Source organism: Saccoglossus kowalevskii, chromosome 11 (genome assembly GCF_978046115.1).
Source record: "Saccoglossus kowalevskii chromosome 11, keSacKowa6.1, whole genome shotgun sequence".
Classification (NCBI taxonomy): domain Eukaryota; kingdom Metazoa; phylum Hemichordata; class Enteropneusta; family Harrimaniidae; genus Saccoglossus; species Saccoglossus kowalevskii.
This window is the reverse complement of record NC_140651.1, coordinates 5,588,907-5,601,080: the sequence shown is the minus strand read 5'-3', so window position 1 is coordinate 5,601,080 and position 12,174 is coordinate 5,588,907. Positions and strand designations below refer to the sequence as shown.

Sequence of the window (12,174 nt, the reverse complement as noted above, 5' to 3'; positions counted from 1 at the left end):
CATCGTGTTTGATATAATGACTACATGTCATCCCTTCGATAGCTCAGTTGGTAGAGCGGAGGATTGTAGTGGTCATTTGCTGTTATCCTTAGGTCGCTGGTTCGAATCCGGCTCGAAGGACGTGTCCTGTTTTGCGTAAATTGTACTAGTACTTCATAGTCGATTACGTCATTAATGATTGTTTTCAAATTCGAGTGGCGCAAGTTTTGATTGCATACTGCATCGTCGATTATGTAATTCATGAAAGTGTTTTCAATTTAAAATGGCGCATGTTTTGATTGCGTTACTCAATATATGATTGCACAAACGTCAAAACGGTGACATCATAATGAGACATTCAATGTCAAAGGGTATAATTGGGGTCATCGTGTTTGATATAATGACTACATGTCATCCCTTCGATAGCTCAGTTGGTAGAGCGGAGGACTGTAGTGGTCATTTGCTGTTATCCTTAGGTCGCTGGTTCAAATCCGGCTCGAAGGACGTGTCCTGTTTTGCGTAAATTGTACTAGTACTTCATAGTCGATTACGTCATTAATGATTGTTTTCAAATTCGAGTGGCGCAAGTTTTGATTGCGTACTGCATCGTCGATTACGTCATTCATGAAAGTGTTTCCAATTGAAAATGGCGCATGTTCTGATTGCGTTACTCAATATATGATTGCACAAACGTCAAAACGGTGACATAAAAATGAGACATTCAATGTCAAAGGGCAGAATTGGGGTCATCGTGTTTGATATAATGACTACATGTCATCCCTTCGATAGCTCAGTTGGTAGAGCGGAGGACTGTAGTGGTCATTTGCTGTTATCCTTAGGTCGCTGGTTCGAATCCGGCTCGAAGAACGTGTCCTGTTTTGCGTAAATTGTACTAGTACTTCATGGTCGATTACGTCATTAATGATTGTTTTCAAATTCGAGTTGCGCAAGTTTTGATTGCTTACTGCATCGTCGATTACGTAATTCATGAAAGTGTTTTCGATTTAAAATGGCCATGTTCTGATTGCGTTACTCAATATATGATTGCACAAACGTCAAAACGGTGACATCAAAATGAGACATTCAATGTCAAAGGGTATAATTGGGGTCATCGTGTTTGATATAATGACTAAATGTCATCCGTTCGATAGCTCAGTTGGTAGAGCGGAGGACTGTAGTGGTCATTTGCTGTTATCCTTAGGTCGCTGGCTCGAAGGACGTGTCCTGTTTTGCGTAAATTGTACTAATACTGCATGGTCGGTTACGTCATTAATGAATTGTTTTCAAATTCAAGTGGCGCAAGTTTTGATTGCGTACTGCATCGTCGATTACGTAATTCATGAAAGTGTTTTCAATTGAAAATGGCGCATGTTCTGATTGCGTTACTCAATATATGATTGCACAAACGTCAAAACGGTGACATCATAATGAGACATTCAATGTCAAATGGTATAATTGGGGTCATCGTGTTTGATATAATGACTACATGTCATCCCTTCGATAGCTCAGTTGGTAGAGCGGAGGACTGTAGAGGTCATTTGCTGTTATCCTTAGGTCGCTGGTTCGAATCCGGCTCGAAGAACGTGTCCTGTTTTGCGTAAATTGTACTAATACTGCATGGTCGGTTACGTCATTAATGAATTGTTTTCAAATTCAAGTGGCGCAAGTTTTGATTGCGTACTGCATCGTCGATTACGTAATTCATGAAAGTGTTTTCAATTTAAAATGGCGCATGTTCTGATTGCGTTACTCAATATATGATTGCACAAACGTCAAAACGGTGACATCAAAATGAGACATTCAATGTCAAAGGGTATAATTGGGGTCATCGTGTTTGATATAATGACTACATGTCATCCCTTCGATAGCTCAGTTGGTAGAGCGGAGGATTGTAGTGGTCATTTGCTGTTATCCTTAGGTCGCTGGTTCGAATCCGGCTCGAAGGACGTGTCCTGTTTTGCGTAAATTGTACTAGTACTTCATAGTCGATTACGTCATTAATGATTGTTTTCAAATTCGAGTGGCGCAAGTTTTGATTGCATACTGCATCGTCGATTATGTAATTCATGAAAGTGTTTTCAATTGAAAATGGCGCATGTTCTGATTGCGTTACTCAATATATGATTGCACAAACGTCAAAACGGTGACATCAAAATGAGACATTCAATGTCAAAGGGTATAATTGGGGTCATCGTGTTTGATATAATGACTACATGTCATCCCTTCGATAGCTCAGTTGGTAGAGCGGAGGACTGTAGTGGTCATTTGCTGTTATCCTTAGGTCGCTGGTTCGAATCCGGCTCGACGAACGTGTCCTGTTTTGCGTAAATTGTACTAGTACTTCATGGTCGATTACGTCATTAATGATTGTTTTCAAATTCGAGTGGCGCAAGTTTTGATTGCGTACTGCATCGTCGATTACGTAATTCATGAAAGTGTTTTCAATTGAAAATGGTGCATGTTCTGATTGCGTTACTCAATATATGATTGCACAAACGTCAAAACGGTGACATCATAATGAGACATTAAATGTCAAAGGGCAGAATTGGACTCATCATGTTTGACATAATGACTACATGTCATCCCTTCGATAGCTCAGTTGGTAGAGCGGAGGACTGTAGTGGTCATTTGCTGTTATCCTTAATTCGCTGGTTCGAATCCGGCTCGAAGGACGTGTCCTGTTTTGCGTAAATTGTACTAATACTTCATGGTCGATTACGTCAATAATGAATTGTTTTCAAATTCGAGTTTCGCAAGTTTTGATTGCGTACTGCATCGTCGATTACGTAATTCATGAAAGTGTTTTCAATTTAAAATGGCCATGTTCTGATTGCGTTACTCAATATATGATTGCACAAACGTCAAAACGGTGACATAAAAATGAGACATTCAATGTCAAAGGGCAGAATTGGGGTCATCGTGTTTGATATAATGACTAAATGTCATCCGTTCGATAGCTCAGTTGGTAGAGCGGAGGACTGTAGTGGTCATTTGCTGTTATCCTTAGGTCGCTGGTTCGAATCCGGCTCGAGGGACGTGTCCTGTTTTGCGTAAATTGTACTAATACTGCATCGTCGATTACGTAATTCATGAAAGTGTTTTCAATTGAAAATGGCGCATGTTCTGATTGCGTTACTCAATATATGATTGCACAAACGTCAAAACGGTGACATAAAAATGAGACATTCAATGTCAAAGGGCAGAATTGGGGTCATCGTGTTTGATATAATGACTTAATGTCATACCTTCGATAGCTCAGTTGGTAGAGCGGAGGACTGTAGTGGTCATTTGCTGTTATCCTTAATTCGCTGGTTCGAATCCGGCTCGAAGGACGTGTCCTGTTTTGCGTAAATTGTACTAATACTTCATGGTCGATTACGTCAATAATGAATTGTTTTCAAATTCGAGTTTCGCAAGTTTTGATTGCGTACTGCATAGTCGATTACGTAATTCATGAAAGTGTTTTCAATTTAAAATGGCCATGTTCTGATTGCGTTACTCAATATATGATTGCACAAACGTCAAAACGGTGACATCATAATTAGACATTCAATGTCAAATGGCAGAATTGGACTCATCATGTTTGACATAATGACTACATGATATCCCTTCGATAGCTCAGTTGGTAGAGCGGAGGACTGTAGTGGTCATTTGCTGTTATCCTTAGGTCGCTGGTTCGAATCCGGCTCGAAGGACGTGTACTGTTTTGCGTACATAGTACTAGTACTTCATGGTCGATTACGTCATTAATGATTGTTTTCAAATTCGAGTGGCGCAAGTTTTGATTGCGTACTGCATCGTCGATTACGTAATTCATGAAAGTGTTTTCAATTGAAAATGGCGCATGTTCTGATTGCGTTACTCAATATATGATTGCACCAACGTCAAAACGGTGACATCATAATCAGACATTCAATGTCAAATGGCAGAATTGGGGTCATCATGTTTGACATAATGACTACATGTCATCCCTTCGATAGCTCAGTTGGTAGAGCGGAGGACTGTAGTGGTCATTTGCTGTTATCCTTAGGTCGCTGGTTCGAATCCGCCTCGAAGGACGTGTCCTGTTTTGCGTAAATTGTACTAGTACTTCATAGTCGATTACGTCATTAATGATTGTTTTCAAATTCGAGTGGCGCAAGTTTTGATTGCGTACTGCATCGTCGATTACGTAATTCATGAAAGTGTTTTCAATTGAAAATGGCGCATGTTCTGATTGCGTTACTCAATATATGATTGCACAAACGTCAAAACGGTGACATCATAATGAGACATTCAATGTCAAATGGTATAATTGGGGTCATCGTGTTTGATATAATGACTACATGTCATCCCTTCGATAGCTCTGTTGGTAGAGCGGAGGACTGTAGAGGTCATTTGCTGTTATCCTTAGGTCGCTGGTTCGAATCCGGCTCGAAGAACGTGTCCTGTTTTGCGTAAATTGTACTAATACTGCATGGTCGGTTACGTCATTAATGAATTGTTTTCAAATTCAAGTGGCGCAAGTTTTGATTGCGTACTGCATCGTCGATTACGTAATTCATGAAAGTGTTTTCAATTTAAAATGGCGCATGTTCTGATTGCGTTACTCAATATATGATTGCACAAACGTCAAAACGGTGACATCATAATGAGACATTCAATGTCAAAGGGCAGAATTGGACTCATCATGTTTGACATAATGACTACATGTCATCCCTTCGATAGCTCAGTTGGTAGAGCGGAGGACTGTAGTGGTCATTTGCTGTTATCCTTAGCTCGCTGGTTCGAACCCGGCTCGAAGCACGTGTCCTGTTTTGCGTAAATTGTACTAGTACTTCATGGTCGATTACGTCATTAATGATTGTTTTCAAATTCGAGTGGCGCAAGTTTTGAATGCGTACGGCATCGTCGATTACGTAATTCATGAAAGTGTTTTCAATTGAAAATGGCGCATGTTCTGATTGCGTTACTCAATATATGATTGCACAAACGTCAAAACGGTGACATCAAAATGAGACATTCAATGTCAAAGGGTATAATTGGGGTCATCGTGTTTGATATAATGACTACATGTCATCCCTTCGATAGCTCAGTTGTTAGAGCGGAGGACTGTAGTGGTCATTTGCTGTTATCCTTAGGTCGCTGGTTCGAATCCGGCTCGACGAACGTGTCCTGTTTTGCGTAAATTGTACTAGTACTTCATGGTCGATTACGTCATTAATGATTGTTTTCAAATTCGAGTGGCGCAAGTTTTGATTGCGTACTGCATCGTCGATTACGTAATTCATGAAAGTGTTTTCAATTGAAAATGGTGCATGTTCTGATTGCGTTACTCAATATATGATTGCACAAACGTCAAAACGGTGACATCATAATGAGACATTAAATGTCAAAGGGCAGAATTGGACTCATCATGTTTGACATAATGACTACATGTCATCCCTTCGATAGCTCAGTTGGTAGAGCGGAGGACTGTAGTGGTCATTTGCTGTTATCCTTAGGTCGCTGGTTCGAATCCGGCTCGAAGAACGTGTCCTGTTTTGCGTAAATTGTACTAGTACTTCATGGTCGATTACGTCATTAATGATTGTTTTCAAATTCGAGTTGCGCAAGTTTTGATTGCTTACTGCATCGTCGATTACGTAATTCATGAAAGTGTTTTCGATTTAAAATGGCCATGGTCTGATTGCGTTACTCAATATATGATTGCACAAACGTCAAAACGGTGACATCAAAATGAGACATTCAATGTCAAAGGGTATAATTGGGGTCATCGTGTTTGATATAATGACTAAATGTCATCCGTTCGATAGCTCAGTTGGTAGAGCGGAGGACTGTAGTGGTCATTTGCTGTTATCCTTAGGTCGCTGGTTCGAATCCGGCTCGAAGGACGTGTCCTGTTTTGCGTAAATTGTACTAATACTGCATGGTCGGTTACGTCATTAATGAATTGTTTTCAAATTCAAGTGGCGCAAGTTTTGATTGCTTACTGCATCGTCGATTACGTAATTCATGAAAGTGTTTTCAATTGAAAATGGCGCATGTTCTGATTGCGTTACTCAATATATGATTGCACAAACGTCAAAACGGTGACATAAAAATGAGACATTCAATGTCAAAGGGCAGAATTGGGGTCATCGTGTTTGATATAATGACTTAATGTCATACCTTCGATAGCTCAGTTGGTAGAGCGGAGGACTGTAGTGGTCATTTGCTGTTATCCTTAATTCGCTGGTTCGAATCCGGCTCGAAGGACGTGTCCTGTTTTGCGTAAATTGTACTAATACTTCATGGTCGATTACGTCAATAATGAATTGTTTTCAAATTCGAGTTTCGCAAGTTTTGATTGCGTACTGCATAGTCGATTACGTAATTCATGAAAGTGTTTTCAATTTAAAATGGCCAGGTTCTGATTGCGTTACTCAATATATGATTGCACAAACGTCAAAACGGTGAAATCATAATTAGACATTCAATGTCAAATGGCAGAATTGGACTCATCATGTTTGACATAATGACTACATGTCATCCCTTCGATAGCTCAGTTGGTAGAGCGGAGGACTGTAGTGGTCATTTGCTGTTATCCTTAGGTCGCTGGTTCGAATCCGGCTCGAAGGACGTGTACTGTTTAGCGTACATAGTACTAGTACTTCATGGTCGATTACGTCATTAATGATTGTTTTCAAATTCGAGTGGCGCAAGTTTTGATTGCGTACTGCATCGTCGATTACGTAATTCATGAAAGTGTTTTCAATTGAAAATGGCGCATGTTCTGATTGCGTTACTCAATATATGATTGCACAAACGTCAAAACGGTGACATCATAATCAGACATTCAATGTCAAATGGCAGAATTGGGGTCATCATGTTTGACATAATGACTACATGTCATCCCTTCGATAGCTCAGTTGGTAGAGCGGAGGACTGTAGTGGTCATTTGCTGTTATCCTTAGGTCGCTGGTTCGAATCCGCCTCGAAGGACGTGTCCTGTTTTGCGTAAATTGTACTAGTACTTCATAGTCGATTACGTCATTAATGATTGTTTTCAAATTCGAGTGGCGCAAGTTTTGATTGCGTACTGCATCGTCGATTACGTAATTCATGAAAGTGTTTTCAATTGAAAATGGCGCATGTTCTGATTGCGTTACTCAATATATGATTGCACAAACGTCAAAACGGTGACATCATAATGAGACATTCAATGTCAAATGGTATAATTGGGGTCATCGTGTTTGATATAATGACTACATGTCATCCCTTCGATAGCTCTGTTGGTAGAGCGGAGGACTGTAGAGGTCATTTGCTGTTATCCTTAGGTCGCTGGTTCGAATCCGGCTCGAAGAACGTGTCCTGTTTTGCGTAAATTGTACTAATACTGCATGGTCGGTTACGTCATTAATGAATTGTTTTCAAATTCAAGTGGCGCAAGTTTTGATTGCGTACTGCATCGTCGATTACGTAATTCATGAAAGTGTTTTCAATTTAAAATGGCGCATGTTCTGATTGCGTTACTCAATATATGATTGCACAAACGTCAAAACGGTGACATCAAAATGAGACATTCAATGTCAAAGGGTATAATTGGGGTCATCGTGTTTGATATAATGACTACATGTCATCCCTTCGATAGCTCAGTTGGTAGAGCGGAGGATTGTAGTGGTCATTTGCTGTTATCCTTAGGTCGCTGGTTCGAATCCGGCTCGAAGGACGTGTCCTGTTTTGCGTAAATTGTACTAGTACTTCATAGTCGATTACGTCATTAATGATTGTTTTCAAATTCGAGTGGCGCAAGTTTTGATTGCATACTGCATCGTCGATTATGTAATTCATGAAAGTGTTTTCAATTTAAAATGGCGCATGTTTTGATTGCGTTACTCAATATATGATTGCACAAACGTCAAAACGGTGACATCAAAATGAGACATTCAATGTCAAAGGGTATAATTGGGGTCATCGTGTTTTATATAAGGACTTAATGTCATACCTTCGATAGCTCAGTTGGTAGGGCGGAGGACTGTAGTGGTCGTTTGCTGTTATCCTTACGTCGCTAGTTCGAATCCGGCTCGAAGGACGTGTCCTGTTTTGCGTAAATTGTACTAGTACTTCATAGTCGATTACGTCATTAATGATTGTTTTCAAATTCGAGTGGCGCAAGTTTTGATTGCGTACTGCATCGTCGATTACGTAATTCATGAAAGTGTTTTCAATTGAAAATGGCGCTTGTTCTGATTGCGTTACTCAATATATGATTGCACAAACGTCAAAACGGTGACATCATAATTAGACATTCAATGTCAAATGGCAGAATTGGACTCATCATGTTTGACATAATGACTACATGTCATCCCTTCGATAGCTCAGTTGGTAGAGCGGAGGACTGTAGTGGTCATTTGCTGTTATCCTTAGGTCGCTGGTTCGAATCCGGCTCGAAGGACGTGTACTGTTTTGCGTAAATTGTACTAGTACTTCATAGTCGATTACGTCATTAATGATTGTTTTCAAATTCGAGTGGCGCAAGTTTTGATTGCGTACTGCATCGTCGATTACGTAATTCATGAAAGTGTTTTCAATTGAAAATGGCGCATGTTCTGATTGCGTTACTCAATATATGATTGCACAAACGTCAAAACGGTGACATCATAATGAGACATTCAATGTCAAATGGTATAATTGGGGTCATCGTGTTTGATATAATGACTACATGTCATCCCTTCGATAGTTCAGTTGGTAGAGCGGAGGACTGTAGAGGTCATTTGCTGTTATCCTTAGGTCGCTGGTTCGAATCCGGCTCGAAGAACGTGTCCTGTTTTGCGTAAATTGTACTAATACTGCATGGTCGGTTACGTCATTAATGAATTGTTTTCAAATTCAAGTGGCGCAAGTTTTGATTGCGTACTGCATCGTCGATTACGTAATTCATGATTGTGTTTTCAATTTAAAATGGCGCATGTTCTGATTGCGTTACTCAATATATGATTGCACAAACGTCAAAACGGTGACATCAAAATGAGACATTCAATGTCAAAGGGTATAATTGGGGTCATCGTGTTTGATATAATGACTACATGTCATCCCTTCGATAGCTCAGTTGGTAGAGCGGAGGATTGTAGTGGTCATTTGCTGTTATCCTTAGGTCGCTGGTTCGAATCCGGCTCGAAGGACGTGTCCTGTTTTGCGTAAATTGTACTAGTACTTCATAGTCGATTACGTCATTAATGATTGTTTTCAAATTCGAGTGGCGCAAGTTTTGATTGCATACTGCATCGTCGATTATGTAATTCATGAAAGTGTTTTCAATTTAAAATGGCGCATGTTTTGATTGCGTTACTCAATATATGATTGCACAAACGTCAAAACGGTGACATCAAAATGAGACATTCAATGTCAAAGGGTATAATTGGGGTCATCGTGTTTTATATAAGGACTTAATGTCATACCTTCGATAGCTCAGTTGGTAGGGCGGAGTACTGTAGTGGTCGTTTGCTGTTATCCTTACGTCGCTAGTTCGAATCCGGCTCGAAGGACGTGTCCTGTTTTGCGTAAATTGTACTAGTACTTCATAGTCGATTACGTCATTAATGATTGTTTTCAAATTCGAGTGGCGCAAGTTTTGATTGCGTACTGCATCGTCGATTACGTAATTCATGAAAGTGTTTTCAATTGAAAATGGCGCTTGTTCTGATTGCGTTACTCAATATATGATTGCACAAACGTCAAAACGGTGACATCATAATTAGACATTCAATGTCAAATGGCAGAATTGGACTCATCATGTTTGACATAATGACTACATGTCATCCCTTCGATAGCTCAGTTGGTAGAGCGGAGGACTGTAGTGGTCATTTGCTGTTATCCTTAGGTCGCTGGTTCGAATCCGGCTCGAAGGACGTGTACTGTTTTGCGTAAATTGTACTAGTACTTCATAGTCGATTACGTCATTAATGATTGTTTTCAAATTCGAGTGGCGCAAGTTTTGATTGCGTACTGCATCGTCGATTACGTAATTCATGAAAGTGTTTTCAATTGAAAATGGCGCATGTTCTGATTGCGTTACTCAATATATGATTGCACAAACGTCAAAACGGTGACATCATAATGAGACATTCAATGTCAAATGGTATAATTGGGGTCATCGTGTTTGATATAATGACTACATGTCATCCCTTCGATAGTTCAGTTGGTAGAGCGGAGGACTGTAGAGGTCATTTGCTGTTATCCTTAGGTCGCTGGTTCGAATCCGGCTCGAAGAACGTGTCCTGTTTTGCGTAAATTGTACTAATACTGCATGGTCGGTTACGTCATTAATGAATTGTTTTCAAATTCAAGTGGCGCAAGTTTTGATTGCGTACTGCATCGTCGATTACGTAATTCATGAAAGTGTTTTCAATTTAAAATGGCGCATGTTCTGATTGCGTTACTCAATATATGATTGCACAAACGTCAAAACGGTGACATCAAAATGAGACATTCAATGTCAAAGGGTATAATTGGGGTCATCGTGTTTGATATAATGACTACATGTCATCCCTTCGATAGCTCAGTTGGTAGAGCGGAGGATTGTAGTGGTCATTTGCTGTTATCCTTAGGTCGCTGGTTCGAATCCGGCTCGAAGGACGTGTCCTGTTTTGCGTAAATTGTACTAGTACTTCATAGTCGATTACGTCATTAATGATTGTTTTCAAATTCGAGTGGCGCAAGTTTTGATTGCATACTGCATCGTCGATTATGTAATTCATGAAAGTGTTTTCAATTTAAAATGGCGCATGTTTTGATTGCGTTACTCAATATATGATTGCACAAACGTCAAAACGGTGACATCAAAATGAGACATTCAATGTCAAAGGGTATAATTGGGGTCATCGTGTTTTATATAAGGACTTAATGTCATACCTTCGATAGCTCAGTTGGTAGGGCGGAGTACTGTAGTGGTCGTTTGCTGTTATCCTTACGTCGCTAGTTCGAATCCGGCTCGAAGGACGTGTCCTGTTTTGCGTAAATTGTACTAGTACTTCATAGTCGATTACGTCATTAATGATTGTTTTCAAATTCGAGTGGCGCAAGTTTTGATTGCGTACTGCATCGTCGATTACGTAATTCATGAAAGTGTTTTCAATTGAAAATGGCGCTTGTTCTGATTGCGTTACTCAATATATGATTGCACAAACGTCAAAACGGTGACATCATAATTAGACATTCAATGTCAAATGGCAGAATTGGACTCATCATGTTTGACATAATGACTACATGTCATCCCTTCGATAGCTCAGTTGGTAGAGCGGAGGACTGTAGTGGTCATTTGCTGTTATCCTTAGGTCGCTGGTTCGAATCCGGCTCGAAGGACGTGTACTGTTTTGCGTAAATTGTACTAGTACTTCATAGTCGATTACGTCATTAATGATTGTTTTCAAATTCGAGTGGCGCAAGTTTTGATTGCGTACTGCATCGTCGATTACGTAATTCATGAAAGTGTTTTCAATTGAAAATGGCGCATGTTCTGATTGCGTTACTCAATATATGATTGCACAAACGTCAAAACGGTGACATCATAATGAGACATTCAATGTCAAATGGTATAATTGGGGTCATCGTGTTTGATATAATGACTACATGTCATCCCTTCGATAGTTCAGTTGGTAGAGCGGAGGACTGTAGAGGTCATTTGCTGTTATCCTTAGGTCGCTGGTTCGAATCCGGCTCGAAGAACGTGTCCTGTTTTGCGTAAATTGTACTAATACTGCATGGTCGGTTACGTCATTAATGAATTGTTTTCAAATTCAAGTGGCGCAAGTTTTGATTGCGTACTGCATCGTCGATTACGTAATTCATGAAAGTGTTTTCAATTTAAAATGGCGCATGTTCTGATTGCGTTACTCAATATATGATTGCACAAACGTCAAAACGGTGACATCAAAATGAGACATTCAATGTCAAAGGGTATAATTGGGGTCATCGTGTTTGATATAATGACTACATGTCATCCCTTCGATAGCTCAGTTGGTAGAGCGGAGGATTGTAGTGGTCATTTGCTGTTATCCTTAGGTCGCTGGTTCGAATCCGGCTCGAAGGACGTGTCCTGTTTTGCGTAAATTGTACTAGTACTTCATAGTCGATTACGTCATTAATGATTGTTTTCAAATTCGAGTGGCGCAAGTTTTGATTGCATACTGCATCGTCGATTATGTAATTCATGAAAGTGTTTTCAATTTAAAATGG

At 39.9% G+C, this 12,174-nt stretch overlaps 1 protein-coding gene and 22 non-coding genes across 23 annotated transcripts in view; all 23 read left to right on the top strand.

The window, feature by feature from the left end:
* LOC102801971 (xaa-Pro aminopeptidase 1-like) overlaps window positions 1-12,174 on the top strand; it is a 183,737-nt gene that overhangs the window by 11,439 nt on the left and 160,124 nt on the right. The gene's annotated exons all lie outside the window — the stretch shown is intronic.
* On the top strand, window positions 33-120 carry TRNAY-GUA (transfer RNA tyrosine (anticodon GUA)). Its single transcript is given in 2 exon segments — window positions 33-69; window positions 85-120. It is a non-coding gene; the product is annotated as a tRNA-Tyr (tRNA).
* Window positions 396-483, top strand: TRNAY-GUA (transfer RNA tyrosine (anticodon GUA)). Its single transcript is given in 2 exon segments — window positions 396-432; window positions 448-483. It is a non-coding gene; the product is annotated as a tRNA-Tyr (tRNA).
* TRNAY-GUA (transfer RNA tyrosine (anticodon GUA)) lies at window positions 759-846 on the top strand. The gene is given in 2 exon segments: window positions 759-795; window positions 811-846. It is a non-coding gene; the product is annotated as a tRNA-Tyr (tRNA).
* On the top strand, window positions 1,474-1,561 carry TRNAY-GUA (transfer RNA tyrosine (anticodon GUA)). Its single transcript is given in 2 exon segments — window positions 1,474-1,510; window positions 1,526-1,561. It is a non-coding gene; the product is annotated as a tRNA-Tyr (tRNA).
* On the top strand, window positions 1,838-1,925 carry TRNAY-GUA (transfer RNA tyrosine (anticodon GUA)). Its single transcript is given in 2 exon segments — window positions 1,838-1,874; window positions 1,890-1,925. It is a non-coding gene; the product is annotated as a tRNA-Tyr (tRNA).
* On the top strand, window positions 2,564-2,651 carry TRNAY-GUA (transfer RNA tyrosine (anticodon GUA)). Its single transcript is given in 2 exon segments — window positions 2,564-2,600; window positions 2,616-2,651. It is a non-coding gene; the product is annotated as a tRNA-Tyr (tRNA).
* On the top strand, window positions 2,926-3,014 carry TRNAY-GUA (transfer RNA tyrosine (anticodon GUA)). The gene is given in 2 exon segments: window positions 2,926-2,963; window positions 2,979-3,014. It is a non-coding gene; the product is annotated as a tRNA-Tyr (tRNA).
* Window positions 3,224-3,311, top strand: TRNAY-GUA (transfer RNA tyrosine (anticodon GUA)). The gene is given in 2 exon segments: window positions 3,224-3,260; window positions 3,276-3,311. It is a non-coding gene; the product is annotated as a tRNA-Tyr (tRNA).
* Window positions 3,587-3,674, top strand: TRNAY-GUA (transfer RNA tyrosine (anticodon GUA)). The gene is given in 2 exon segments: window positions 3,587-3,623; window positions 3,639-3,674. It is a non-coding gene; the product is annotated as a tRNA-Tyr (tRNA).
* On the top strand, window positions 3,950-4,037 carry TRNAY-GUA (transfer RNA tyrosine (anticodon GUA)). The gene is given in 2 exon segments: window positions 3,950-3,986; window positions 4,002-4,037. It is a non-coding gene; the product is annotated as a tRNA-Tyr (tRNA).
* Window positions 5,403-5,490, top strand: TRNAY-GUA (transfer RNA tyrosine (anticodon GUA)). Its single transcript is given in 2 exon segments — window positions 5,403-5,439; window positions 5,455-5,490. It is a non-coding gene; the product is annotated as a tRNA-Tyr (tRNA).
* TRNAY-GUA (transfer RNA tyrosine (anticodon GUA)) lies at window positions 5,765-5,852 on the top strand. Its single transcript is given in 2 exon segments — window positions 5,765-5,801; window positions 5,817-5,852. It is a non-coding gene; the product is annotated as a tRNA-Tyr (tRNA).
* On the top strand, window positions 6,129-6,216 carry TRNAY-GUA (transfer RNA tyrosine (anticodon GUA)). Its single transcript is given in 2 exon segments — window positions 6,129-6,165; window positions 6,181-6,216. It is a non-coding gene; the product is annotated as a tRNA-Tyr (tRNA).
* TRNAY-GUA (transfer RNA tyrosine (anticodon GUA)) lies at window positions 6,492-6,579 on the top strand. The gene is given in 2 exon segments: window positions 6,492-6,528; window positions 6,544-6,579. It is a non-coding gene; the product is annotated as a tRNA-Tyr (tRNA).
* Window positions 6,855-6,942, top strand: TRNAY-GUA (transfer RNA tyrosine (anticodon GUA)). The gene is given in 2 exon segments: window positions 6,855-6,891; window positions 6,907-6,942. It is a non-coding gene; the product is annotated as a tRNA-Tyr (tRNA).
* Window positions 7,582-7,669, top strand: TRNAY-GUA (transfer RNA tyrosine (anticodon GUA)). The gene is given in 2 exon segments: window positions 7,582-7,618; window positions 7,634-7,669. It is a non-coding gene; the product is annotated as a tRNA-Tyr (tRNA).
* On the top strand, window positions 8,308-8,395 carry TRNAY-GUA (transfer RNA tyrosine (anticodon GUA)). The gene is given in 2 exon segments: window positions 8,308-8,344; window positions 8,360-8,395. It is a non-coding gene; the product is annotated as a tRNA-Tyr (tRNA).
* On the top strand, window positions 9,035-9,122 carry TRNAY-GUA (transfer RNA tyrosine (anticodon GUA)). The gene is given in 2 exon segments: window positions 9,035-9,071; window positions 9,087-9,122. It is a non-coding gene; the product is annotated as a tRNA-Tyr (tRNA).
* Window positions 9,761-9,848, top strand: TRNAY-GUA (transfer RNA tyrosine (anticodon GUA)). Its single transcript is given in 2 exon segments — window positions 9,761-9,797; window positions 9,813-9,848. It is a non-coding gene; the product is annotated as a tRNA-Tyr (tRNA).
* TRNAY-GUA (transfer RNA tyrosine (anticodon GUA)) lies at window positions 10,488-10,575 on the top strand. The gene is given in 2 exon segments: window positions 10,488-10,524; window positions 10,540-10,575. It is a non-coding gene; the product is annotated as a tRNA-Tyr (tRNA).
* Window positions 11,214-11,301, top strand: TRNAY-GUA (transfer RNA tyrosine (anticodon GUA)). The gene is given in 2 exon segments: window positions 11,214-11,250; window positions 11,266-11,301. It is a non-coding gene; the product is annotated as a tRNA-Tyr (tRNA).
* On the top strand, window positions 11,941-12,028 carry TRNAY-GUA (transfer RNA tyrosine (anticodon GUA)). Its single transcript is given in 2 exon segments — window positions 11,941-11,977; window positions 11,993-12,028. It is a non-coding gene; the product is annotated as a tRNA-Tyr (tRNA).